General features: G+C 43.7%; 1 long non-coding RNA gene across 8 annotated transcripts in view; it reads right to left on the bottom strand.

Moving 5' to 3' along the window:
* Window positions 1-27,222, bottom strand: part of LOC116630770 — a 212,547-nt gene that overhangs the window by 183,021 nt on the left and 2,304 nt on the right. For all 8 annotated transcript variants that reach the window (XR_004299007.1, XR_004299001.1, XR_004299004.1 and 5 more), the window contains exons 3-4: window positions 26,089-26,161; window positions 6,104-6,198 (exon numbers count right to left, since the gene is read on the bottom strand). This is a non-coding gene — a long non-coding RNA (uncharacterized LOC116630770). The remainder of the gene's footprint in view (window positions 1-6,103; window positions 6,199-26,088; window positions 26,162-27,222) is intronic.

Below are 27,222 nucleotides of genomic sequence, written 5' to 3'. Positions count from 1 at the left end.
ATTAGTTGCTTTTAAATTTTATGCAGAGCTTTGATAGAAGAGATTCTACATCCTAACCACCTGGATACAAAAACACTTAAGTGTTAACCACTGTCGGGGGTGGTGAAATTTCTAATTCTATCAATCTTCAAAGAAAAATAAAAAACAAAATGGAGAGAAACAATATCTATCCTGGATGATTTGGTTTTATTTGCCTGAGAAAAGAATTTAGGGTGTCTTACAGTTCTTCCAATTTACTCCTTGTTTTCATCATTACTTCAGAAGGTAATGTGATCTACTCTAATGGTCCCAGAGAACCACTTATCTTTTTCCAAGCTTCTACTGTAAGACTGAACCTGGCTTTTGATGCTCTTCCTTCTTTAAACTCATTCCAAAAAGGGGCTTCAGAGAATGAATTTCTAAAGTCAACACAAACTTCGGACTTTGGATCTCTCTAACAATCAATCTGTCACGGAATGCAGAAGAGACTCAAAAGCTCAGGGGTGCTCCCAAAGCTTTCAAAGCAAAACAGTGAACGAAGATGCAGAGGTAAGTACAGCCTTCCAACAACACCAAAGCCCACTGGCTTACTTCCGCGAAGGTTCCCAGTTCTGGAAATAATTGTTCTGTAAACGACCTTTTTCTTTTTTTTTTTTTTTACTTTATCAGGATCATCCACTCCAACAATCTTGATATGTCACTGTCACTGCTTGGATCTTTAAAGAAAAATGTCTTTCACTGGTACAGGACAGAAGATTCAAGAATTCAGAGAAACATTAACAGGTTAAAAAAAAAAACCTTCAGCAAGCAAGTATCAGATTGTGGCTTTTGGCTTCAAATACTGCAGTCAGATTACTTGAATAATATTTTGCTTCGTGAGATCCTTGAAAATGAAGAGTTACGTATTTTTCATTTTTAAATTTTTCTCTTCTCCTATTTGTGATTAGGATTGAAACATAATTCAGTCAATAAAAGTATTTTTCCTTCAGAAACCTATGCTATAAATCTATCAACTTAGTGCTATAAACTGCCTCAGATAAATTCCAAGTTGGACAAATAACACCAGACCAACGTTAAATAAGTCACTACATGAACTCAATTAATTACACAAGTAATTCTCCACTTTTGGCAAATGCTTGATTCTGTTCTTAAAAGCTTAAATACAGGGCGCCTGGGTGGCTCAGATGGTTAAGCGTCTGCCTTCAGCTCAGGTCATGATCCCGGGGTCCTGGGATCGAGTCCCGCATCGGGCTCCCTGCTAGGCGGGGAGCCTGCTTCTCCCTCTGCCTCTGCCTCTCTCTCTCTCTCTCTCTCTGACTCTCATGAATAAATAAATAAAACATTAAAAAAAAAAAAAAAGCTTAAATACAAAACAGGAACACTCGAGTGTTCCTGAGGAGCCTCGTACATTTGCTGGACACCAGGAAAACCTTAAAAAGCACATCTTCATTAAGTTTAAAGCAAAGAGACTAGACTCCTTCAGAACAGTACAGTATTTAGAGTACTACACAGAGAACTGAAGGGTCGTAAGAAGAGCACGGAGTCTGGTATCGGGATGGCCAGGATTTGAATCCTGGGTCGGTTACTTGCCTGCCAGCTGTGGGACCTTCCACAAGCTACTCTAAGCTTTCTGAAATCCCACTCCTTCAGCTTGTAGCATGAGAGGAACAGAGTTGCTGTGAAGACTGAATGGGTCAAATGAAGCATTTGCAACCAATGCAGCACCTGCCACCTGGTAAATGGGCCGGAGGTAACAAATGTGGACTCCTTTCTTCTGCCTCCCTTTCCCGTGAAAAACTAACGTGGCACAGCTTGAGACTTTACAATGGTTGTGGAAGAGTTGTGTTCTGGAAAACACGGTGTTTTCAAATCATATTTTAAGAATAGGGAAGGAAATTCAAATCGCACCAAGGGATTTGGTATTTAATGGACACAGAGTTGCAGCTGGGGATGATGAAAAGGTTCTGGAGATGGATGGTGGTGATGGATGCACAATAATGTGAATGTACTTAATGTTAACAGAACTGCACGTTTACAAGTGGTAAATTTTTTAATGTTTAAAATAGTAGGCCTTGGGTGTATCTTACCACACACAAAGAATACCAAAAAACCTTACAATAGGGGTGCCTGGGTGGCTCAGTCAGTTAAGCGTCCACCTTCGGCTCAGGTCCTTATCCCAGGGTCCTGGGATCAAGTCTCACATTGGGCTCCTTGCTCAGCGGGGAGCCTGCTTTTCCCTCTGCCTGCCGCTCCCCCTGCTTGTGCTCTCTCTCTCTCCCCCTGACAAATAAATAAATAAAATCTTAAAAAAAAAAATGGGGCGCCTGTGTGGCTCAGTCATTAAGCGTCTGCCTTCGGCTCAGGTCATGATCCCAGGGTCCTGGGATCGAGCCCCACCATCGGGCTCCCTGCTCGGCGGGGAGTCTGCTTCTCCCTCTCCCACTCCCCCTGCTTGTGTTCTCTCTCTCACTGTGTCTCTCTCTGTCAAATAAAATCTTTAAATAAATAAACAAAGAAAACCTTACAATAAATGCTTTTGAAAAAAATAATTATTTCATAAAATAATCATGCTGTAGTTCACTTGTTCCAGCTCCCAGGATAAAGAGAGTGCCATGGAAGAAAAGTCAGGTAACTCTACCATTTGGTAGAATAACTTGCTTTCCACTCCGGCCAGGCCCTCATTGCTGGGCAATATGCCATGACCCACCCCTGGTCAGTTTTTTCTCCATTCCTGCAATTGCTGTTCCAAGCGTGTGTGGACACGTTCAGACCATCGCAGTATACTTACACTACCTTATCCTAAAATAAAAACCTTCCCACTGCCCTTTATCTGTAATCTACCTCCTGTATTAAACTGCTTTAAAAAAAAAAAGGTGGTCCAAATTCATTTTCCCTACCCATTAAGACCCACTGCACTTAGTCAGTGGAATGAAGTTTCTAATGCCAGTATTACAGTTTTTCTCATTGAGAGCGTCTGACCTGGTCAAACCCTCAGCCCCATTTTACTTCTCATCCCAACCTAACCTCTTGGTGGCATCTGATGTTGGCAAATTCCCTTTCTGAATCTGTTTTTAGATGGCCTTCTTCTGAGGATGCCCTTTAAGTGTCCCAGGTCCTTTGCTCGGCCTTCCCTCACTGTTCAGCTAGCTCTTCCTTTGTAATCACACCCTTTCACATGTGTGACCCACACTCCCTATGTTTCGCTCCTAAACTTGAGAGTCACATTTCTAAGAGTCCGCTAGTTACCACCATTTGGATGCCCCATTCTCAAATATCCCAAACCCAAGCCCAAGGCTTCCTTTCTACTCTCCTCGTCAATGGCTAGACAATTAAAAAATCTACAACCACTGTCTATTCTTCCACGCATGTAGCTCCAGTCAACAGATCTCACAAATCCCACCTCGCCACATCCTAGACCACACGTTCAATGCCTTCTCTCCACACCTCCACCACAACGCCTTAATCCAGGCCCTTCATCCCATGCATTGGGACTGCTGCACCTGTTTCCTAACACCAGTGTATTCGCTTTAGTTCTTCCCTTCCAGGGCGATTTTCACGCTGCTGCCAGGCATTTTTCTAAAATGTGAATCTGGGGGGTACCGGGGTGGGGGCTCAATCAGTTAGGTGTCCGACTCCTGATCTCAGCTCAGGTCTTGATCTCACAGTCGTGAGTTTCAAGCCTTGTGTTGGGCTCCACACTAGTAATGGAGCCTACTTAAGAAAATAAATAAAATAAAATAAAATAAAATACGTGCATCTGTGCCATTCTTCTGATTTTACCACCTTCACTGGCTCCCCACAGCCAATGGGGTAAGGACCGGCCACACTGGCATTACACACATGGCTCCCCCTGGTCTCACTTCCCGCCACGTTCCCATTCCCCAACTCCCGGGAACTTCAGAAAATGATCCTCATACCTCTACAGCTTGGCACATGCTCCTCCTTTTCCACATGATGAGCAACTACATACTCAAAGACCCAAGTCAAATGCCAGTCTCCCCAGGACCTGCCCCGGCTGCATTAATGACACGCTTCCAGAGCAGCCTGCACCTGAGGCCTCTCCCGGGACACCTCCCACACAGCATTGCATGATTTGTTTCCTGCTCCCAGCCATCCCTGAAACCTTCTCGGCAGAGCACCCCTACATCAGGAACTCCAGCTTACTTATTTTTCAGTCCTCCCTGATTTCTGTAAGGCTCAGGTGGTCTATCTCTATGGTCACGATCTCCCAACCATCAAAGCTCAGCGATGTCACTGCCACACTGACGGCCGGTGGTGAGTGTGTCTACTACAAGGCATGGGAAAATCATTCCTCTGTCCGTTCAACTACCACGTACTAGATGTGGGGATACACAGGTGAGTGAGACTTGACGCCTCCCACTAAGCAGCTCGCAGTCTAGTAAAGAAAACAAACACATCAACAGGCTTGCACACAACATGTTGCAGAAGCCGAGTGGTGGAGTGATTCCCAAGATGTTCTGGAGACGGAGGGGCATGGAGGAGGAGAATCAGCCCAGCCAGTGTGGGGCACTGGGAATGGAAGCAGCCACTGAAGGAAGCTTCTAGGACTGACGGCGCCTGAAGGGACTCTCAGAGAAGATAAGGGAAAGAGGAGGGGATAGGATGGGTGGGAGACAGGAAAAGGAAACTCGACCAGTTAACCACATTAACTTTTTGACAACTGCCCAAGCACAAGTACTAAGAATCATGACATACTGCAAATATATCCAGACCTTTAACTGTGAAGACAAACAACACAATCTTTGGTCTCTTGACACCCCCTTCTCACTCCCTTTTTTTTTTTTTCTGACCCTCTCTCTCACTCCCACTGACACACAGGAAAAGCTTAATAGGTGTAATAAAATTCACAAGCGGCGCCTGGTTGGCTCAGTCGGTGGAGCCAGCGACTCTTGATCTCGGGGTTGTGAGTTTGAGCCCCATGTTGGGTGTAGAGATTACTTAAAAATAAAATCTTTTTTTAAGATTTTATTTATTTATTTGAGAGAGAGAGAGAAAGAGAGAGCACAGAGGGAAAGGGAGAAGCAGGCTCCCCGCTGAGCAGAGAGCCCAATGCAGGACTCGATCCCAGGACCCTGAGATCATGACCTGAGCCAAAGGCAGATGCTTAACCGACTGAGCCACCCAGGCGCCCCCAAAATAAAATCTTTAAAAAAAGTCACGAAAGAATCTTCACAGCAGTGCTTCTCTGTTCGTGCCTCCAACAGCCACTTGTTACCCATGCTCCACACCAGCATCCCTCAGACTCCCCTCACTCCTGCGACTTGAGCTCACCGTCCCCCGCCCCCCCTTCGTCTCTCCCATGCTCACCTTCTATGCATTCTGCAGAGCCAGACTGCATTACTCAATGTTGCCCTATTTATTCAAAGATGATGTGACTGAGAGCAATCTTATCTTTGTTGCTAAATAGAACTTATCAATAATAGTTCTTTTTCTCGCAGCAAAAAAGTCTACTCTTTGATTTGAAATGATACTTATTATTGCTATTCTGTTTAGTTTCTTGAAGCCTTTAGTGAAACCAAAGTTTTTCTTAAAAGAAAAACAACACTATCAGAAAAAAATAAGAAAATAATAATCATCATATCACATAACAGAGAAAACTCAGATTTCCTTTTTCTGGCTTTGTCAGTGTTTCACTACGCAATTTCTTGGTCTATTTAATCTCAAATCCTTATAGAAATCTTGAAATATACTATATCACATGAAGTAACTCTAAGAATATTTTCATGTTTTTGCTCCCTTTTACCAACACTTATTTTACTAATTTGAAAACTGACGGTACACACGGACACACACATAACGACAAGGAACACTAAATCCTTTTCAATTTAGTACTGACATCTGTCAATTACTAATTTTAATCATATCTCACAGGCATTAACTGCATCCCCGCAAGTTCAGTTAACAAAACATGAGTAGTAGAATTGCTCTTAAAGTTGGGGGGTAAGGGAGAGGAAAAGCGGGTGATCCTCAGTCTGGGAACTGATCCTGAAAGTCATAAAAACCAGGGGAAGGAGAAGGAAGGGCAAGGAAGGGGGGGAGGGCACAGGTGAGAATAGTTAAAAGCAGGATGTGAAGCAAAAAGGATGATAAAGTTTTCACTTACAGTTAAAAGAGTCTCTGAAAACAAGTGAGGTAAAATCCTCCTTCATCCCTCAATCCAAGATCTGATGAGTACCATTCCAGGGAGGCTTGCCGGTGCTAAAAGGAGGCAAGAAGGAGATAAGATCTCAAAATCTAAAGGCAAGCCAGCCACTCATCCTCCCACCTCGAGCACTTTTTAAAAAGTTAATCATCGAATTAAATGTTATAATCCAATTTCCAAAATTGTTCTACTCCACTTAAACTGCTGTCACCTCTAATAATCTCACAGGCAAATGCATTCATTTCAAACATCATTCTCTTCAGATTCTGCAACATCTGAAGCTCTTGATCCTCCACTTTTTTCGCTGCTGCCAGGAACACAGCTGGCTCACCTCTCGCTCTAATGCTGCAGATCCGGCTCCTCTTGCTGACCGTACTCCGAACCATGGCTCCCCCCGGGGCTGGGTCCCAATGCTCTGGCCTCTCTGCGTCCTCATCCCTTGAGAGATTCAACCATGACGTCTACGGTGACAGATCAGAACTCTCCCCCTTCGGCTGGACGTCTCAACATGAGCCGTGGTTCTATCAACTCTCAACTGCTTAGGAATTTCCCCTTGAGTGTCTAAAACCAAACAAATACCCTAATCCCCTTAAAACTGGCTTCTCTTTCCGGTTACTGCACCAGATCTTTATGCAGCTCTGAAAGCCCTGGGGCCACCTTGACTCCCACCATCCTCTCTCGGCCCTCGCATGTGTCCTGCTTCTCCCTCACCTGTACCTTACTGCTGGATTACTTCACTCCCATCTACCCGTGATTCCTCCCTTTCTTCATCTTTGACGCTGCCACCAAATGAACCTTCCTCTAGATACCGTGGTCTTTTTCCTTTTCAAAATCATGCCACTGCCCCTCTGTTCCCAACACAGGCTTTCAAGTGTGTTCCCAGGTTCTCCAACACTCCTCTCCTTGAAGCATGGAACCTAGCCCTGAATGTGGGCTGAATTTACTGGTTCACTTCTAAGGACTGCCAAGGAGGCAACAGTCCTTCCTGCTCCCAAATCCCACATGCACAGAAACTGTTAGAGATAATAAATGTTTACTAGCGCCCTAAGCCACGAACGTTAGGGGTAATTTGTTACACGGCAATAGATTACCAATTCAGGAGGCCTCTGCTGCTGAGTGGCTCAAATCCAAACCCTGGCCACTCAAGGCCTTCCACCAACCGCCCCCACTTTACTTCTGGATACAAACACGCTGCTTCAGTCTGAGGCTGGTGATCTCACTGACCTCACGTGATACGGCAAAATCTTGCTTCTACTTTCGCCTGAGCAATGACCACTTGAAATGTCCTTGGTTCTCTCTACGAAACTACATTCAACACTTCCTTTTAGGTTCAAAGTCCACCTATCAAAGGAATGTTTCTATTTTTTTAACGCATGTAAATAAACACATACCTATTTCCAAAACTGTATTTAAGTTATTTGAGGTAGAAATCATAGCTTTGCTATCTTTATATTCTCCACATTAATGCACACATAGAACAGAACATTTTGTTTAGGGGTGCCTGGGTGGCTCAGTCAGTTAAGCATCTTGACCTCATCTCAGGTCTCGATCTCATGGTCGTGACTTCAAGCCCCATACTGGGCTCCACAGTAGGTGTGGAAACTACTTAAAAACAAACAAACAAACAAACAAAAAAACACCTTCTTTCAGCGCCTGGGTGGCTCAGTGGGTTAAACGTCTGTCTTGGGCTCAGGTCATGATCCCAGGGTCCTGGAATGGAGCAGGGCGGCAGGCTCCCAGCTCAGCAGGGAATCTACTTCCCCCACTGCCTCTCTCCCTGCTCATGCTCTCTCTCTCTCAAATAAATAAATAAGATTTTTTTTTTTAAAAAGACATTTTTTATTTTGGCATAGAACAAGTCAACATCAAAAATGTCAAGTTGCTGTAAATTAATTTATAAATTTAATGCAATCCCCAACAATATAATTGTTGCAATACCGACAATTCTTTTTAATGAAGCTAGCAACTGAAACTGAACTTCATATTAAAAATACATGTGCAAGAACAGTCAGGAAAACACTAAAATGCTAGAGCAGAGGACTAGTCCTTCCAGACATTAAATTATACTCTGAAGACTCTATAATGAAAAGTGTGTTGCTGGCCCAAGAGTAGACAGACAAACCAGTGTGGTAATACAGAATGTCAAAAACAGACCCAAGTACAGATGGAACTTTAGTAGTGTATAAAAAAAACAACAGGGGCACCTGGGTGGCTCAGTCGTTAAGCGTCTGCCTTTGGCTCAGGTCATGATCCCAGGGTCCTGGGATCGAGTCCCACATTGGGCTCCCTGCTCAGTGCAAAACCTGCTTCTCCCTCTCCCACTCCCCCTGCTTGTGTTCCCTCTCTCGCTGTGTCTCTCTCTGTCAAATAAATATATAAAATCTTAAAAATAAATAAATAAAAAATTTTTAAAACAACAACAACAACAAAACAGAGCATCTAAAAATCACTGGGGCAAAAACTGACTTTTAATAAATGGTTAAAACAATTGGTTAGCCAACTGGAAAAAGATAAAATTAGATCCATACTTCTTACCATACACAAGAATAGACTCCAAATGAATCAGGGATCTAACTGTAAAACAATGAAGCCATACAAGTACTACAGGGGAAAAAATGGTGAATCTTCTCTAACTCCTAAATAAGGAAAAGCATGCTAACTGTGTCTCAAAATCAGGAAAAGTACAAGAAAAGACTAATAATGTGATTACATGAAAATTTTTAATAAAATCTGCATGGCAAGAAAAAAAATCATTAACCAAAGGCAACAGATAAAATGAGAGAAAATATCTGCATCGTATCACAGATAAAGAGATAATATTCATAATATATAAAGAACTCTTAAAATTGAAGAAGTGAATACTAGTAACTTAGGACAGAAACATGGACAAAAAACATGAACACACACACATACACACATATACATACACACATATACCCCTTAAACATATGAAAATATGCCCAATTTCACTCATAAAGAGAAATTAAAACAACACTGAGTTGCTATTTCTCACCCATCAGATTGGCAAAAATTAAACAGTTATAAAAAGTCACTCTTGGCAAGGCGTTGGAGACAGAGGTATTCTCATACAAGAAGAATGGAGACATGAAGTGACCACTTACTTCCAGGGTGCAGGCAGAGAAAGTTCACAAGGAAGACTCTTCTGTGCCACAAAGTAAGGATGTGTCAAACAATGATGGGGACGTGTCAACGGGGCACAGACACCAGCCTCAGGGGGCTCCCACTGGCCCAAATCCAGGACAATTTGAGCATCAAAATCAGTAATGATAATAAAACAAGAATCAAGTACAAATCCATGAATCAACACCAATATAAATAAGTAAGAGCTAAGGGAACACTCTTCTTTGTGGGAGAAAACCAATAAATGAATGAAGAGGGAATGATGGCATTTTAAATCGTTACTGGGCAAACTTCATAAGAATAGCCGATTCAGGCAATCAGATGTTAAGCGTCTGCCTTCGGCTCAGGTCAGGATCCCAGGGTCCTGGGATGGAGCCCTGCATCGGGCTCCCTGCTTGGCGGGGAGCCTGCTTCTCCCTCCCCCTCTACTGTTCCCCCTGCTTGTGCTCTCTCACTCTGTCAAATAAATAAAATCTTAAAAAAAAAAAAAAAGAATAACCCAAGAATTCTGAAGCCTATGAGCAAAAGTTTGAGGAGTCATTAGGACGTGAACTAAAAACATCACTCCACAAGATAGTTATTGTCTGTAAAGGGAGAAAGAGTAACTTTACACAGGGCAGACCTGGCAGACCAAACCTTAACCAAGTAATCAAAATTAATATCACCAGCTGCGGGACAAACAGACATCGCGTGACTCCAAATATGATGTGCTGAGAACACAATGTCCCTCGTGCGGCATTTCTGCCAAAAGTGCAAAACCTGAATCTAACCGTGAGGAAACTTCAAACAAAACAACATTGAAGGACATTCTAGAAATAACTGGCTAATCCTCTTCAAAAACGTTCATGCCATGAAATTCAGCCTGAGAAACTGTTCCAGATAAAATTAAGTCTAGATGTAACATATGATCTGGTATTTTCTTACCCTAAAGACATTTTGGGAATAATTGACGGAATCTGACGAAGGTCTGTACTTAGATAATATTATTATATGAATGTTAATTTCCTGACTTTGAGAAAGAATAAACTTATTAAGGAGGGGAAAAAGTAAGTTCTGGCCTATTATGCATAACCTGATTCTAAAGATGAGGAAACATCAAACAAAATGAGGAAATTTCTATTATTTAAAAAAAAAAAAAGGACAGGTATGATTATATTCTTCAAAAATGTCAATCTGATAAAAGACAAAGACAAACAGTGGAAATATTCCAGATGAAAGGATATTAAACAGATATGACAACTAAATAGGATATATAACCCTAGCCTGGATCTCATACCACAGGAAAAAATGTTATAAAGGACCTTAATAGGACAACTGATAAAATCGCAATATGCATAGCAGATTCGATGATAATATTTTAACAGTATAAATTTATGAAGTAGTAGCTGTATGTAAGCAAAAATCTCTGTTCTTAGGAAATCCCCACTGAAATATTTAGAGATAAAGGGCCACGCAATATGTAACATCCCAAATGACTCAGAAAAAACATGTGTAACACACATATAAATATAGAGAGCAAGAAAATATGCACAAATGTAAACAGGGAAAAATGTTAGTAGGTGAATCTAAAAAGAGCTGTTCTTTGCATTATCTTTGGGGTTTTTCTGCAACCTTTTTAATTTTTAATGGTCCATTCTCTAAATGAAACTACTCAAAATTACAAGTAGATCAAGATCAGCATTCTTCAAAAAAAAACCTACCCTAAGAGAGTTACTGCTTAAACATTTTCACAGAAACTGTTATTTCCTAAGCGTTCATTTGACAGATAAGAGAGATAAGGTTGTCTCAAAATGATCACCCTATATTCTAAGGAAAACACAACTGGAAAGAAGCTGAAATGTACAAAAGAAATTCTATCACGTGTGGCTAAAGCTTTTCGAGAGTCAGGCTACCTGGCTTAGAAACTGGGCTCTAAGCCCTAAGCTTTCCTAAACTTTGTATTTTCTCATCTATAAAGCGGGAAGGATAACAGTACCTATTTCCTAGGGTTATCATGGGGTTAAGGGAATAAGAGAAGAAAAACACTTCAGCAAGATGCCCCACACATGCTAAGCAATCATTATTATTGTATTATGTCCCCACTGTATTGGAACATACCCAGCATAAGGCAATGGGGCCAACTGATTAGCAAGGGAACTGGAAAAGAATTCTTCCCATTTATCCAGCACCACACTGTAGTAAAGGAGCTCTAATTTTAGGCCCCAGTCTTTAAGCAGAATAGCCTCTGGGGTGCAAAAAGTCCTCTATCAAATTCCAATGACTTGATGAAGTATCAGTTGAAGATACCCAATTTGTCCCCATCTTATTTCTGTGTTCACCAAGTAAAGTTATGATCCAAAGGTTATCCTTTCAACAAGTCTACAGCTGGCCATAGTACATCTTCCACTGCAAATTAACACACGGGGTGTTCAGTCGGCCGTAAGCTTGCTTAGCTCGGCTGGCCGGCATCATTCAGTCTCACAAGCCCCATGGACTCCGAACGAACTGATAAAATCAGATTTGTTCACCTGCAAAGTCGCACCCTAGGTGCCTGATTCAACAGTGTGGAGTTCCTCTCCTCTCCGAAGGCCTGTCCTGGCCATCAGCAGCTTCCCTCCCTGACGGGAATTTAACTACCACTGTGGAAACTTTAACTTTCCAGAAGCATCTATCAAGGGCAGGCTATCTGTCTCTATTAACCACAGGATGCCTAATGGACACTGGGAGCAATTCCACACTCACTGATAATAAGCACCGGCCTTCAAAAGAAAAGGCACTAAGTACTAATCAATAACTTTGTGTTAATCATACAACAACAGAAAATAAACTGTGGCTGCATCAACTCTGAAATTAATTTTAACCTTTCATGCAACTTAATTCAAAACACTGTGAAAAAGTTGTTTTTTAAGGATAAACATCACACAAGTTCACTATGTAATTACATAAAAATCATCACACGAAATAATCAAATTGCTATCAAATGGAAATAATTTACTAATAACATAGATTTCTGCTATTTACTCAATAAGGTTCTTTTAACCTTCTTATAATCTTCAAGAATCTCTCTTTAAAAACAAATCAAGAAAGCCAGCCAGACATTACTCTTAAATGCTCATTTTCTCTTAGCAGCTTTTTAAACACACTTACCTTTTATCATCAAAGGTAGCATATATATATATGCAATGCAAATTCTAAGTCCCCTCTGCCATCTTCTGTACTTTTCTACAGAAGCAAACTACAAAATTATCTTCCTGTTTCTCATTCTTAGAGGCAGGAAATAGTCTCCTCTACTCCAAGAGGGATATACAAACTCCTACCCTATCTTCCTCGGTGCTCTCCTCTGTGCAATGCACTCCCTGGATATCAGACCTCACCCAAGTCCCTCTTCTCTGCACCAGCAGCTCCTGAAAACATGCCTTCTCGTGTCATGAAACAAAACCCTTTCCCATTAAATGGCACAACAGCATATTTCCCTTCAAAACTGGAAAGATACAAAGTTTCCTCCATCCTCTTTGTTTCAGGTCTCAGTCTCCAAATTTCTTCAGGACATAAAGAGAAGCATTACCCTACACACTACTAAGCTAATAGTATCCACACGTTAAGGCTAGCTTGCTTCTTAGTTTTTATTTTTGAATTTCAAACAATTCAAACTTCAAAAGTAAAAGAGAATATTGAGGGGAACATCTCCCTATCCTCCAGCTGCTTGCTTCCTTCTTTTCGAGGCATGAAATGTTATGGTCCATTTTCTATCCGTCCAGAGATATTATATGTCTGTATGTGTGCAACTATTTATAAATTCTCTTTTTTATACTCTCTTATGCCTTGTTTAAGATTGTATCAAGTATATATTAAAAATTGTATTCAAGAATATAGTATATCAGAATATAATGAGTTTCCTCTGTTTTCATGACTATACGTGACTTTTAATTTTTTTATTTTTTAAAAGATTTTATTTATTCATCTAGAGAGAGAAAACATGCGTGTGTGCGAGCTGGGGGAGGGGCAGAGGGAGAGAGAATCTCAAGCAGACTCCCTGCTGAGTGAAGAGCCAGATCTGAGACTCCATCTCAAAACCCTGAGATCATGACCTGAGCCGAAATCAAGAGCGGGACACTTAACCGACTGAGTCACCCAGGTGCCCCTCTATGTGACGTTTTAAATATATACAAACCAGTTTCCGTGGCTCTAGTCTCTTGTCCCACCAATTCATTCAATACACATTGTGCCAGACAAGTCTTCCTGATTTTAAAAACAAAAATAAATACGCATTCCAATCCCAAATTTAAATATATTCTTTTTATTAGACCATGGTATTATATCAATGCTAAACTTCTTAGGTGTGATAATTGTGTTGTGGTTATACAGAAGAAAGTCCTCTTTTGCAGGTATTTAGAGGTGAAATGTCATGGTATCTGAAACTTATAGTCAAGTGGTCCAAATATTATAAATGTACAAAGCACATTTGATTCAAAACACACACATACACTGAGCATGAGAGAAGGCACCGCAAGATGTGAACAACTGATTAATCTACAAGGACATATGAGTATTTACAGTACTCTTTTTCTAAAGGTTTGAAGTTTTCAAAATAAAAAGATAGGGTAAGAAGGCTCTGGTACTTTCACAGGTCCCCTCATTTGCCACTTTAAAACATGCGATGGTCATTTCCCAACTCTCAAGCCTATGTCCTAACCTAGCCCAAGAGCAACCCCGCACGCTCTCCCTTAACTACCAATCCTCCAGCTGCTCCAACTGCATGGCTCCTTGGGGTCCTTCCCTACTGCTGCACTCCTCCTCCCTTCTCTCTCCTGCCTGGACCACTCTTTGGGGTACTCAGACATTCACTCATTCATTGCATGGTCTATGCACTGGAGACCCAGCTGGAGGGTAAACATCTAGAGGAGGAAGCTCTTATGGATAATTCTTCTAATTCCCACAGCACCCAGCTCAACACAATGCACGTGAGAGGTGTTCAAAAGTGTTTAATTAAAAGTATGGGGGGTCGCCTGGGTGACTCAGTGGTTTAAGCATCTGCCTTCAGCTCAGGTCATGATCCCAGGGTCCTGGGATAGAACCCCGCATCGGACTCCCTGCTGGGCGAGGAGTCTGCTTCTCCCTCTGCCTCTGCCTCTGCCTGCAGCTCCCCCTGCTTGTGCTCTCTCTCTAATAAATAAATAAAATCTTTAAAAAAAAAAAAAAGAAAGAAAGTATGGGTTTCTTTAAAGCAAAGAGGGGCATGGTCATTACTGCTAAGCAACGAGGGAAGGGGCTCAGAGCTCAGTCACACTCCTCTTAGGAAAGCATCTCCAATCTCATCTTTTTCTCCAATGCTTAAACTCCTCTCATCTTTCCTATCCTCCCAGATTGTCACAACGGTCTTCTCTCTGACACAAACAAGGCAGATTATCCTAAGAATGGAAAAACCTGTTCCACAACCCCAAATAAAGCAACTCTAGAAATCAGAAGAGCCAAATTCTCTTAAATCTTATTTATATGACACTGCTTTCTTTTTTAAAGATTTATTTATTTATTTATTTATTTGAGAGAGAAAGAGGGGGGGGGGGCCACAGAGGGAAAGAATCTCAAGCAGACTCCCCACTGAGCATGGAGCCCTACGCAGGGGCTCGATCTCATGACCCTGAGATCACGACCTGAGCCAAAATCAAGAGTCAGACGCTTAACTGACTAAGCCACCCGGGCGCCCCTACGTGATATTACTTTCTCACACTATAATAACAATGAACAATTTGAATAAAGCACCTCTCAGTTCTCTCTCTGTGGAATATTCCACATGGCGGTACCCCTCCACCAGTTTGAAACTAGGGGGGACCCGCCTCTAAATGTGTGTTTACGTGAGTTAACCAAGTTGAAGCTAGAAACACTTGCACACAGAAGCAGCCGTTATATTAAGAAAAACAACCTGTGTCTAATGACAATATACTTTGGAAAAGCTGATTCACTCACAATAAAATACACAAATGGTACCTACTTAAAAAAAAAAAAACCTAGCAAAGCTATCTACTCAAAATAAGACACAAACTGAAACTGAAGAAATGCACAACAGGAAAAATCTAAATCTATTTCATTTTTCTCACTGGAGTACAAGTCACAGCCCTGGAAGGGACCTTAAAGTACAACCATCCATAAACTGGGATCCAGAGAGGTTAAGCACCTCATCTCATAACTAATAAATTCAAGTCAAGTTAGGCTTAGAACACACATACTCTTTCTCAGGCTTCTCTGCCCATTTCACCTCGAAATTTCATGAATCGAACGTTCTGTCCAAAAAAAGCAGAGTGGATAGCAATGTGGGAGACCTAATTTTGGTCAACTATACCACTAACCAGGCATGTAAAATTAAGTAAATTGCCTTATCTATAGAATAAGAAGAGTAATTAAATTAGCTCTGAAGCCCCTAGAGCTAGAATATACTCTGATCCTTAAGAATAGCATAAGCAACTGTTATGTATTTAATACCCACTTGACTCTCATATTTTTTACACCAAACTTTGTTACAGCTTAAGCAATTTAAAATCATTATGTTGCGTTAACCCAAGCATCATCACTGTTGACCAGAAATTTCATAAATAAAAAAGAATCCTGAAGTTCATTATCTATATGATTACTATTACCTAAATGTTGGCAGAATGTCCTTTAGGCACAAAACTTAAACATCCATGTGAAATATATTTCACATCATACTTTCCATTCAACATGGAATATGCGATATAAACATTAAACTCTTTAGAGATAGTTTGCACCAGCACAGAATCTTATCAGAGGAAAACCTGTATTTAGCTCTGGGCTGCCATTAGTCAGGCTAAAAAAAAAAAAAAAAATGCCTGCAATAACTTCAGGCTGTTACTAGGCTATCCATAGCAGGAATGGCAAAGGGAAACATAGAGCAGAGGAAAAAAGAACCCAAAATGGAAAAAAGAAAAAAAAGGGGCGGGGGGGAGAAGTGGAAAGAGTAAAGAACACAGAAAGAAAAGAGAATGAACAAGGAGAGAGGAATGGCCCAAAATGGTTCATCAGGATACCCAGGGCCATGGTGTGCTCGCACCACACAAAACTTGCCGAGAGGTGCCAGACATCTTTAAGCATCGCTTGTTTTCTTTGGTTTAGCCCAGCGAGGACATATTTACTTGGGTCTGCTCCTAGAGTCTAGGTTCAGGATTAGGAGGATTCCAATGCATGAAAAGTAACACAGAAAGTGCTGCAATCCAAAATACACTGGACTTTACCAGGAATGTCCAGGACCTGACCTGTTCCTGATGAGTAAGTAATCTTTCTGGAGCTTAGACCCCTTCACTCGAAAAGAGCACAATGAGCCAAGACGACGGTTTAGCAAGTACTACGTATATTTATACAATTGCAATTCAGTGTTTTCCAACAACTAGTACTCTGCAAAAACAAGAACAAAATGCAGTAAGAAGAAGGGCGTTTCCAGTCACTCTCACAGTCTCACTGCCAATGTCCTCCCACAATGCCGGGCCCTTGCTGGGTTAAGGGGCTGGGACCACCAGACACAGAACAAGCCCAGGATAAGCCAGGATATCACACCATCACCCTCCCCCACAACACACACACACATACACATACACACACACACACACACACACACACGAGCACATGTTCTTCAGCTACGAGAAGGCATGATTTCTTACACGGATAAAATCTTTTTAAACCAAATCTGTTGTTGGGATATTTCTGTTGTTCACGATCGCAAATGATCTGCTACCGAAAAATATTCTGTAGATGACAGGAAATGACTAAATAAGGTACTGATTCATTAAACCTATGAAGTCCTGTTCCAAACTGCTAGTTACACAGTGACAAAGATAAATGGCAAAGAGCAAACTCCTATGTACCTTTTCAGAAGAATTAAATTAGTAGCAGAAGGAATCTTAATTTTGAACCCTTTAAGAGTGAGAGAAAAGTAGGATTTTGATATCTTTGGTCTCGAAAAAAGGAGAAGCTTACAAACACAGCAAGCACAGTGACTGTTCACAAACTAACTAAAAGGCATAAAACAGACCACAGATTTCAAAGATAAAACCTAAAGAAAGGCTATATATGGCATTCTATTTAAAAATACTTTTCGCTTGTTGCTATCAAATACCTACATTTTCAGGCAATAAACCCTAAAAATGGAAGAGTCATCACAAATTCTTTTGGGATAGAGCCTGTAAGAATTAGGTATTATACAATTTTGAAAAACTAAAAAAAGAAAAAAATCGGAAAAGCTGAAGGAATATGAACAACACTAGAGACAAAGCTGATTAAGTAAGTGTTCCTAGCATAACGATGATTAATCTCTCTGAAAACATAAAGAAACAAAAAAGATAATCACAGATTTTTAGAAAATGGACAGTACGTGCAATGAATGCATGATGCATCAATGTAAAAGCAGAAAGCAAAACAATTGTCAGTGGCCTTGACAATGAACAGATAAGTAGCTTGGCGTCATTATGAACACGACCGAGAGACTGAGCACTAACAAAAATTCCCCTAGAAGTAGGAAACAAGCACTCAAGGTCACACACCATGTACAACTTTGCAAGAGAAGGATCTGAGGTAGCACTTTTTTATGAGCTGTTCAAGAATTAACAGAAGAATTAAGCAGGTTCCCAGAAACTCCTCTAGGGAACCATCAAGGAAGGGATGTCTTTAGAAGCCCAGTGCCTCCAACACGGAGATGAAAAGCAGCAAAATCTTCCAAATTGGGGTCAACAACCTTTCCAAAGTGCAGTGTTCGGGTTCAGTTTTCAGGTCTCCTGATATAGACAGCACAAGTATGGAGAAGGGTGCCCTTGAGACACATCCCTAAGCTTCTGAAGGAAAAAGAAAGCCAGCCACACTGCAAGGCAGTCTAAAATAAGGAGGCCTGGTCTCCGCATCCTGGGGCTGAGAAGCAACACCCCTACATTGGGACCCCAGTCTCAATGAACAGGTACCTTTCAAAAAGCTCAGGTCTCACGAGGATTGACAATCATACCACAACGTGAATAAACTCAAATCACAGCATTTTAGGGCCAGAAACACTTTACTTACTCCACCAAGTCCCCCATTTTCCAGACGAGCAGCCTATGGCCCAGAGCTGGACACTCTCCCAAGGTTCTGTAGCTCATAGGAACTAGCATCCAGTGGAAAGAATATGAAGCACTTAGCACAGTCTCCAATCAGGCAAGTACCCATTAATCATTCTTACAGTTATTAACATTGCTTTACCTTAATGCCCTTTCCACCAAACTAAATCAAATCAGCCATAGCACAAAGCGAGAACCGACGGGACACAGAAGAACAGAAAAATGTACAGGCAGGATCATGAAGGAAATCCGGGGGGGGGGGGGGGGGGCCAACCAGAAGCCAGCCTAAGAAGCTAGATGCCTGGCTGGCTGTGAAAAGAAACAGAAATGACACAAGTTGGAAGAAAGGAAACTCAAAAGATGTGGGAAGGACAAAGAAAGATGTTGCCCTGTGTCAATGTGATTAAATATAAGAAAAAGTATTAAGTGTCTTAACTCCCTAAAGCACTGCAGGCTTTTAAAAGGTCCTGGGGGCCGGGGGAGGGGTAGCACAGGATCATACAGCATGGTGAAAACTGGCTCAAGGGCCACCCCCAGAACTCCTGTCATACAGACTGCCAACCCCAGCCTCAAACCATCAAGTCTAAAGAATTCAAACCAGTTTCACAGATTTAGTTACGAAGATTATGTCACAGATATTTGAGTCAAGAAATGACTAGCAGCAAATCACATGTAGTCCCTTTCAAAGAAATAAACAGATCAAAATCTAAGGCCCTTTCCATGAAATATAGTCTAAAATCAATTATATGGATGCTGACTCAACTTTAAAATTTAAGGTTCAGTCATTCTTAAAAGCAGTTAGAAAATAGAGAACTTCCAGATAAAAATTAAAACCAGTAGATATGGAAAGCAGTGAGATCTCACGGCCTCAGCCCAGATTTGTGGCCTGTGCTGCACAAATGATTTGTTTCCTAATCCATAAAACACATCCAGTAATAAACACTGTGTGTGCCTTCCAGGAATCTGATTTAAACAAGTTAACGATCATAAAGCCATCTAAAGAAGTAAGCACTGCATGGATCCTGGGCGTAACTTTGGAAAGGCATGGGATGTGAGTCAAATAATAGCATCTGGTGATATTTTGACGTATTCACCGGAAATGAAAAGGAAAACTCGTTAATTTATTTTCTAACAAAGCCTCTGCTATTAACTAGTCAACGCACATAGAAAGTTTCAGAACAGTTTAAAAACTTAAAACCTTTCATTTTTACCCTCCTACTCCCTATTCCTCACCCATTTCTTCTTTTTTATGTCTTCTTGCTCTCAGATAAAATTTTTTCCCCCAAAAAATCTTGCTCTTCTGTCTTCTCCAATAAATTCACTCACATTAGAATGTATTGTCAAACCTCACTTCCACTCACCTCGGACCTTGAGTCCATCTGACTCCTGGCACCTGGGAGTCTAGTTTCATCTGGAAGGCTTCCAGAGCACCACCTGTTAGATTGCCTTAGAATCTCCATGAACCCCTCCCCACAACCCCCCTCTCTACTCCCTCCCACCATCGAAATAGACAACACACGCTGGGTAAGAACAGTGTGCTTGCTCTGCAAGGGCTGCTTTAGGACATCTCCTACTATCTCCACAGCCTTCCTGCTGGATTCCATCCCAAAAGGCCCTTCATTTACAACTGCAGAGCCTCTACTCTTCCCCAAAGTTCTCAAAACCGGGAATGGCCGAGCTGTGACAACTTACTTTTCATCCCCGTGATGGGCATCTCCTTCCTGCAACCGTACCTCTTCTGCAAAGCAGATTCCTTCAGAGGATGTCCAGGTTCACACTATCAGTCTACTATGAACCCAAACCCACAGAATCCTAACTAGGAAAAGGAACTACATCTCATAAACACCATTTTATTTAATGAGCTCCCAACTATGTAATACACTCTATCACATCCTAGAGCTGTCTATTACAAGGCACTTGGTTAGATCTGATAGAACATTCGGATTTAAAAAACAGTGAATAGTTCTTTAATCATGAGGAGGGGCGCCTGGGTGGCTCAGTCGTTGAGCGTCTGCCTTCGGCTCAGGTCATGATCCCAGGGTCCTGGGATCGAGCCCCGCATCAGGCTCCCTGCTCAGCGGGAAGCCTGCTTCTCCCTCTCTCGCTCCCCCTGCTTGTGCTCCCTCTCTCGCTGTGTCCCTCTCTGTCAAATAAATAAATAAAACCTTTAAAAAAAAAAATGAGGAATATTTCAATATACCGTAACTGGAGACCTTGACTATTGGGTAAGTATACCCAATCCTGGGTTTTAACAGACCCAAAGGTTTTGCAAAATATCTGGAATTCTCCAGAAACTCTCAAAATACAATTAATTCAATTCCATTTTAAACTTTTACAACTCAGTTTGCCATAGGGCAATCTTTAAGTGACGCGAGGTTGTAGAAATCAAAGGGTAGGTGCTGCCACTGCAAAAGGGGGAAAATGGGCACAAACATTTTATAAAACTTTAGAAGAAATGATCTGATCCAGTGGTTCTCAAAATATGGTCCTCTGACCAGCTTCAGCAACTCCTAGAAACCTGCAAAAAAAATGCAGATCATCAGGCCCACCCTAGACCCGCTGAGTCAGAAACTCTGGGGTGGGGGTCCGGCAATCTCGGTGATCCTACGCGACCGCTCACTGATCTGATCCACCCACTCCACTGAGGAGAAAGAAATGGAGCCAGTAACTTCCTTCAATTCTTACACCAAGTTAGGGACCAACGTCACTAGAGACAGTTCTCAATACACCTAAAATGATTCTTTAACTATACATCTGAGTCCAAGGGGTCTCACATGATCTTTTAGCCAAATACATTTGATCTTCTGCAATATGAACTCTTATATTATTGCTACATAGACACATATAGATTCTTTTGTCTTGACTAATTTATAGTTAATATCTAAAAAAAAACTTTCACATTACTGATGTCTGCACAACTCAAATCTCCCAGACTTTTTTATTTAATTGTTAACTTTTGTTGCCGACAGCAGAGGTGGGTTTTGTCTTGTTAGGGTCATATTTTGGTTTGGTTTTGAGGGTAAACAGCGGGAATTTATGGGACATGCGGTTGACAGTTTTGGGGTTTCCTCCCACCACCACCACCACCACCAACGTTCACACCATGTGAAGAGCAATCCTAAAGGATTAAGAGGCCAGAAATTGCTAAAAGAGAAAGTAACCCTCCCCACCCCACCCCCCAAACAAGAAACTTTACATTTTATCTTGGAATGTATCATGTGATTTTTTTTTTTAAACAACAGATTTACGTTTTCAATTATGTTTTCCTTCTGCTAGTGTGAAACACATACTAGCAGAACGACAGGAAGCTAGCCTGCGTCCCAGGCATGAGGACAAGCCTGTCTGTAATCCAGCCACGCATCACACCACGAGGCAGGTGAGTGATGCAAAGCAGAGAGCAGCCTCACCGCCTTCCACAAGCACCCGACCACATACCGGGCTCCGCATCAACCCACCAATACAGCACCTACCACATGAAATGAAATCTACAATTTCTGGCCTTAGGGCTCTCCTTCTGAACAGATGTTTGATGTATATGGTACCTTTCTACATAAATATTTCAAAGTCTAGTAGTGGTTATCTGCACCACTACACATCTGTTTCTATTTACATTTTTAAGTATCCCATTTCAGAAATTTATAACTCGGGTGTTAGGATTACCACAGACTGAGATTTAGAGATTTAAGAAATAATGTTTCCATTCCTGTTTTTCCTGTTACATCATGCCATACTAGATATATTTTCAGAGTTCTCTTCAGACTCTATTAACATACATAATCACCTTCCATTTTATAAACCAAATTTTCTAACATAGCTCAGTGCGTGATTTTAGTTCTTTGAAGAAGAATCCTGGACAAGTGCACAAGGCAATATAAGTAACTCCTTCAATTTGATTTACACTTCCAATTCCCTTTCTGTGACCTGAGCCCCAAATCTTCTTGTGACTTTATTTTTCTGTTATTAATAAAGGGGAAGAAGTCCTGCTACGTATCTTACAGGGAAGAAATCAAGCTCACTGAGCTAAGAACAGTGCCCCTGGAAAGACTGCATTCCTTGGAAGAACAGTAAATTCAGGGTAGTTAGTGCTACTCGGCCCCCTCTCCAGCTCTACAATATACCTTCCGAAGCTAAGTTAGAGGGATTAAATTACTTGAACATTCATTCATTCAACAAATAATGATAAGCACTTCCTATGTGTCAGGCATTGTATGAGGCACTGGGGATACACTGGCCAGCAAGACAAATGCAGAGCCTGCTCTTCACCATGTATCAGAGAATAGTGATTAAGCTTAAGGGACTTCCATTTAGTTTACAGGCCAAGGGCTCAAATCCATTGGACTTATAACTACTCCTAATTATAATTATTCATAATCAATCCATTCTGCTTCTAAAAAAAAAAAAGACCTCATGAATTACATGAAAAGTTCACAGAACACACAGACAAATGCTCTATAATATGAAGGCCTCACATGGATCCAAAGTATCACTCAGTAAACACCTTAGAATCTCTAAATGGGAAGCACAGTGTCAGGCCCTAGAAAATGAATCAAGGTTTTTCTTTTAAAGGCAGAATAACCTTAACCTAAACATTTACCTGGCAAGTACTAGACTTAACCATACGCAATCCTCCATAACTGTGCTATCCAACACAGCACCCCTCGCCAGTGGTGGCTATTTACACTGAAATCAAGTAAATAATCAGTTCCTAGGTCACACTAGCCACATTTAAACTGCCCAAGTGGCTAGTGGCTATCACTTCAAGTCGTTATAAATCATTTCCATCATCTCAGTAAGCTCTCCAGAACAGTGCTGCTCAACAAATACCCTGTAACGCTAAATCTGAAAATTACAGTGTAATGAAATGTGATTAAGCATCTGTACTCTGTGATGGCGTGTAAAATATGTCCATCTGTAATGCAATGTCGCTTCTTCCTTCCTAAACAAGCTGAGAAGTGATAATGTGGAGCATCTGTCCCAGGGTACAGAAGTAACCAAGAAAATTCACGCCGTCCAACTGGCCAACTGGGAATGAAACTGGGAAACAAGGGAAAAGTTGATTACATTTTGCCCTTTCCTTCCTATTCCTCTTACAATGTGGCTGTATTCTCTGTCCGAGGATGCGTGCTTCGAGCCTAATAGCCAGGAGCAGAGAAGGTGAAGACAGTAAAGAATGAAGGCGGGGGACACAGGCGAACACCACATATAACACAACACGAATTCAATTCAGACCGATGCAGCAAACTTAAGTGCCTACTGGGTTCCAGTGATATATGGGTAAACAATCACCCCTCCCACCTTTGACAAGCTGAATTTACTAGGAGTGTCCAACCAACGTGTGAACAAAAACGACATGACATGTTGTAATAAATGCAGTGACGCAAGTAAGTACAAAACATAGTGGTGACACAGGGAGGGTACTTAAGTGTTTGCTGAGGGGAAACCAAGGGAAATTTCCTAAAGAAGAAACTCAAGAAGCAGAGGAACCACGTAGGCAGAGCTGTGCAAAGGAACCCCAAGTGGTTAGGCAACGCTCGACAAAAGTGGCAATGCCCGATTAGGAAAGATGGGGATGACAGAGGAGGGAGAAGATTTCCATGCCAGACCTACAGCACTCATGTCTGTGTCAGGCTCGCCTCCGTGGGTCTATAAACTTTCCTCACCCAAACTGCAAGCAACGTGAAAACCAATCCCTAAAACTTGGTAATAGGCTCTGCCTGCTACACAGCTAACAACACTAGACAACAATCATTAGTAGGAACCTGAAAGACTTCTGTGGCTGCTCATGTAAATCTTCGGACGATGCCTGCAACTTCTGGGCACTTCACTTTACCCCTATACTGGGTCTCAAAACAAAAACAAAACAAAAAACTTGCATAGAATCTGTTCTCTTCACAGTACCAGGATCCCCCTCTCCCCACAATAAACTTCATGTAAATGTTAGTAGCCTACAGGCCTTAACGAATTCACCAAGTGATTCTCCTCCCTTCAATACAAGCAAAACTTTGCAAGTAACAGTACATGCATAAATACACGCAGGTAAACTCACAGGCTGGTAGGCAAACTGAGAAGGATTCCTATTCGCACAAGTATGTGGCCCTTAGGTAAAGGCATAATTCCGGGGCAGCATGTGCCACAGTCCGAAGCAGGAGGTCTGAAGGCAGCCTCCCTGGGTACTGGTCACAGATCGTCACTGACCAACTTTTACTTTTCCTCCCGAATTTCAATTTCCCCACTGTAAAATCGGGATGCCAATATTTCATCAAGTATCCCCATCTGCGTAGCCACCATGCCGACACACAGTGACCCTTCTAGTGACAGATCAATGCGTGTTAACTACGTCTGCTATTTTTACGAGTTCATCCCTAACGAGGGATGGTTTCACAACCATCGATTCCATCAAGCTGGCTTACCTCTGTAAGTTCTCGCCCCTCACTGTGCGTCAAAAATACCGAGGGAGATATTTTTCCTAAATACTCTATGTCCAAGCCCTATTTGGATTTGGGTTCAACTGGTCTGGGGCTGAGCCAGGCAACGGAGTTCTTTCTATGACTCTCAAGTTGTTCATAATTTGCAGCCAGGATTAAGAGCCACATACGTGTCACGTGGGAGCCCCTTTAAGTTTCCATAGCGAGGCCTCTCCGGTGTCACATGATGGACAGCCAGGATTAAGAACCACATACGTATGTGCCCACAGAAATACTCCCGTAAGGTCTTGCTCCACCGAGTCCGCGCAGGCCGGGCCGCTCCTGCCGGGTTGGACGAGGCTCGCCTAGATGCTGTGACGACGAACTCGAAGTGCTGGGGGATTCACACCCACGTCCGAACACGGCTCACCCAGCATCAACTCCCACGAACCCCACCACATGCGGCCCCGACACCCAGCACGACCGAGCTCGGCCTGGGGCACACGCCCCCTCGCCCCTCGCCCCCGCGGGCGCCAGGCCCTCCGGACGCGTGCGTCACCGCGCCCTCGCCTCCCGCGCCCCAGCCCCCTCCCGCCCACGGCACGTGACTCGACACGCGCCAGCTGCACGCGGGCTCCATCAAAACAAAAACAGAGCAGGCCTGCCGGCCGGGCGGCGGGGGCGCGCGGGGGCGGCGGGGAGCGGGCGCGCCCCCGCTGCCACTGCCCAGAGCCGCGGCCGCGCCTCCGCCGCTCCGGGCGGCGCCGGCCGCGCGCCCCGGCAGGCCGGGGGCGGGAGGGCAGAGGGCGCCACCCTGTTTACAGCCCTCGCTCGGGGCCAGGGACCCCGCCCGGAAACGGTTTCCCGGGAGAGCGCCGTGAAGTGCGCACCCACCCGCGCCCGGGACGCCGGCCCAGCGGAGAAGGCGCCCGGCTCCGGCCGCCGCTCGGAATAAAACCGTCGCCACGGCTCCGGGGTCGGGCCCGCGCGAGTCTCTGCTTCTCCCCGGCTCGCCGCCCACGGGTGTTTCGTGTCCGCCCCCGGCACGACTGTGCTACGCACCTCACCCCCATCTCCCGGCTCCAGCGCTTCCGCAGACCACCCTCACGTGGCCGCCGCCTCCCGGCCAGGCAGTCCCCGCCGACAAGGGCGGCGGACCCTCGCGCACTAAGGGACCCGGCGCCGGCTCCCACCCCGTGGGACGCCACCCCTGTCGGACCACCCAGCCCGCATTCCTCCCGGGGCCGGGGGGGGGGGGGGTGGCCACGAGCTGTCAGATGCCTAGTTTTCCACATGACGAAGCTCACCCTCACCCTTAAACATCCCCACTCACCCTTCAGCCTAGCTCCGAGCTGAATCAGTATTTAAAACGGGAGGAGTGGGGTGTAACGTCTTGATTTTTCTCCCTAATTTGCAAAAAAAAAAAAAAAAAAAATTAAGACGCAGCTCTGCCCATCCACGTCGTCCCACCAAATGCAAGACTTACGAAATAGAAATGCCCACCACACACCTGCTACGCAACCAGCCCTCTGGAAACCTGGAGACCCACCCAGCCCGCCTGCAGGAACCTGCGCCTGGGGTGGGGTGGGAGCGCGACAGTCCGGTCCCCTAAAGTAAGAGGGACTGAGAAGGACAGGCACCCCCTCGCCCCTCCCGGGAGCGCTGTCCTCCTGTTCCCCAGCCCCAGAGCAATCCGAGGCATCCTCCGTCCCTCCCGGCGAAAAGGAGGTAGCCAAAGGCCTGAGTGCCAGGGGTGTTTTTCCCTTTCAGAACCCAGACGCCGCGTCCTCCGCGAGTACCCCCCGCGCCCCCCCGCCCCGCCGCCTGCTTTCTCGTGGACAGCAAAGGTGGGGTAGGTGGGAGAAACCGGCGAGTGCTCTCCGGATTCGGGATGTTGGTCTCCGCGGAGTGAAGAGGTGGGATCTCGAAATGGAAACAGTCTCCCCCTCCCTCCTCCCCCCCTCCTCCTCCTCCTCTTCTGTTTACCTCAAGTTTGAATTTTATCTGCGCAACATTAGCTGGAATGCGGACATTGAAAACACACACACACACACACACTCTCTCTCTCTCTCTCAACCCGGCAGCAGCTCCGGAGGAACCATGTGGCATGAAGCCACCTCAAAGGGGGAAAAAGTGCTCTTAGCAACACAAACATGGCGAAATCGCCTCGGCATTCCCGGCCAACGCCACAACCCCTACCTTCCCTCGCCCGGCTTCCGAACATCCCGGCCGTGACCTGCGGCCCCTTCCGGGGGGAGGCCAGGGGCCCCGGGGAGTCCGAGGGTGGGACCGCCGGGCGTGCGAAAGAGGAAATAACAGAGTCCACAGTGGAAATGTTTCTGCTGGACCATCCGACCCATCCGCCTCGCCAGCAGCGAGGGGACGCCTCGTTCACCTCGACAGGGCTCAACGGAGAACAAAATTCCCACCCCAAAGTCCTGCTGGGCCGGCTCTCCCCACCCTCCCG

The sequence above is a fragment of the Phoca vitulina genome, unplaced genomic scaffold (assembly GCF_004348235.1).
Source record: "Phoca vitulina isolate PV1807 unplaced genomic scaffold, GSC_HSeal_1.0 scaffold4, whole genome shotgun sequence".
NCBI lineage: Eukaryota > Metazoa > Chordata > Mammalia > Carnivora > Phocidae > Phoca > Phoca vitulina.
The sequence above is the reverse complement of the archived record's forward strand: the minus strand, read 5'-3'. Positions and strand labels throughout refer to the sequence as shown.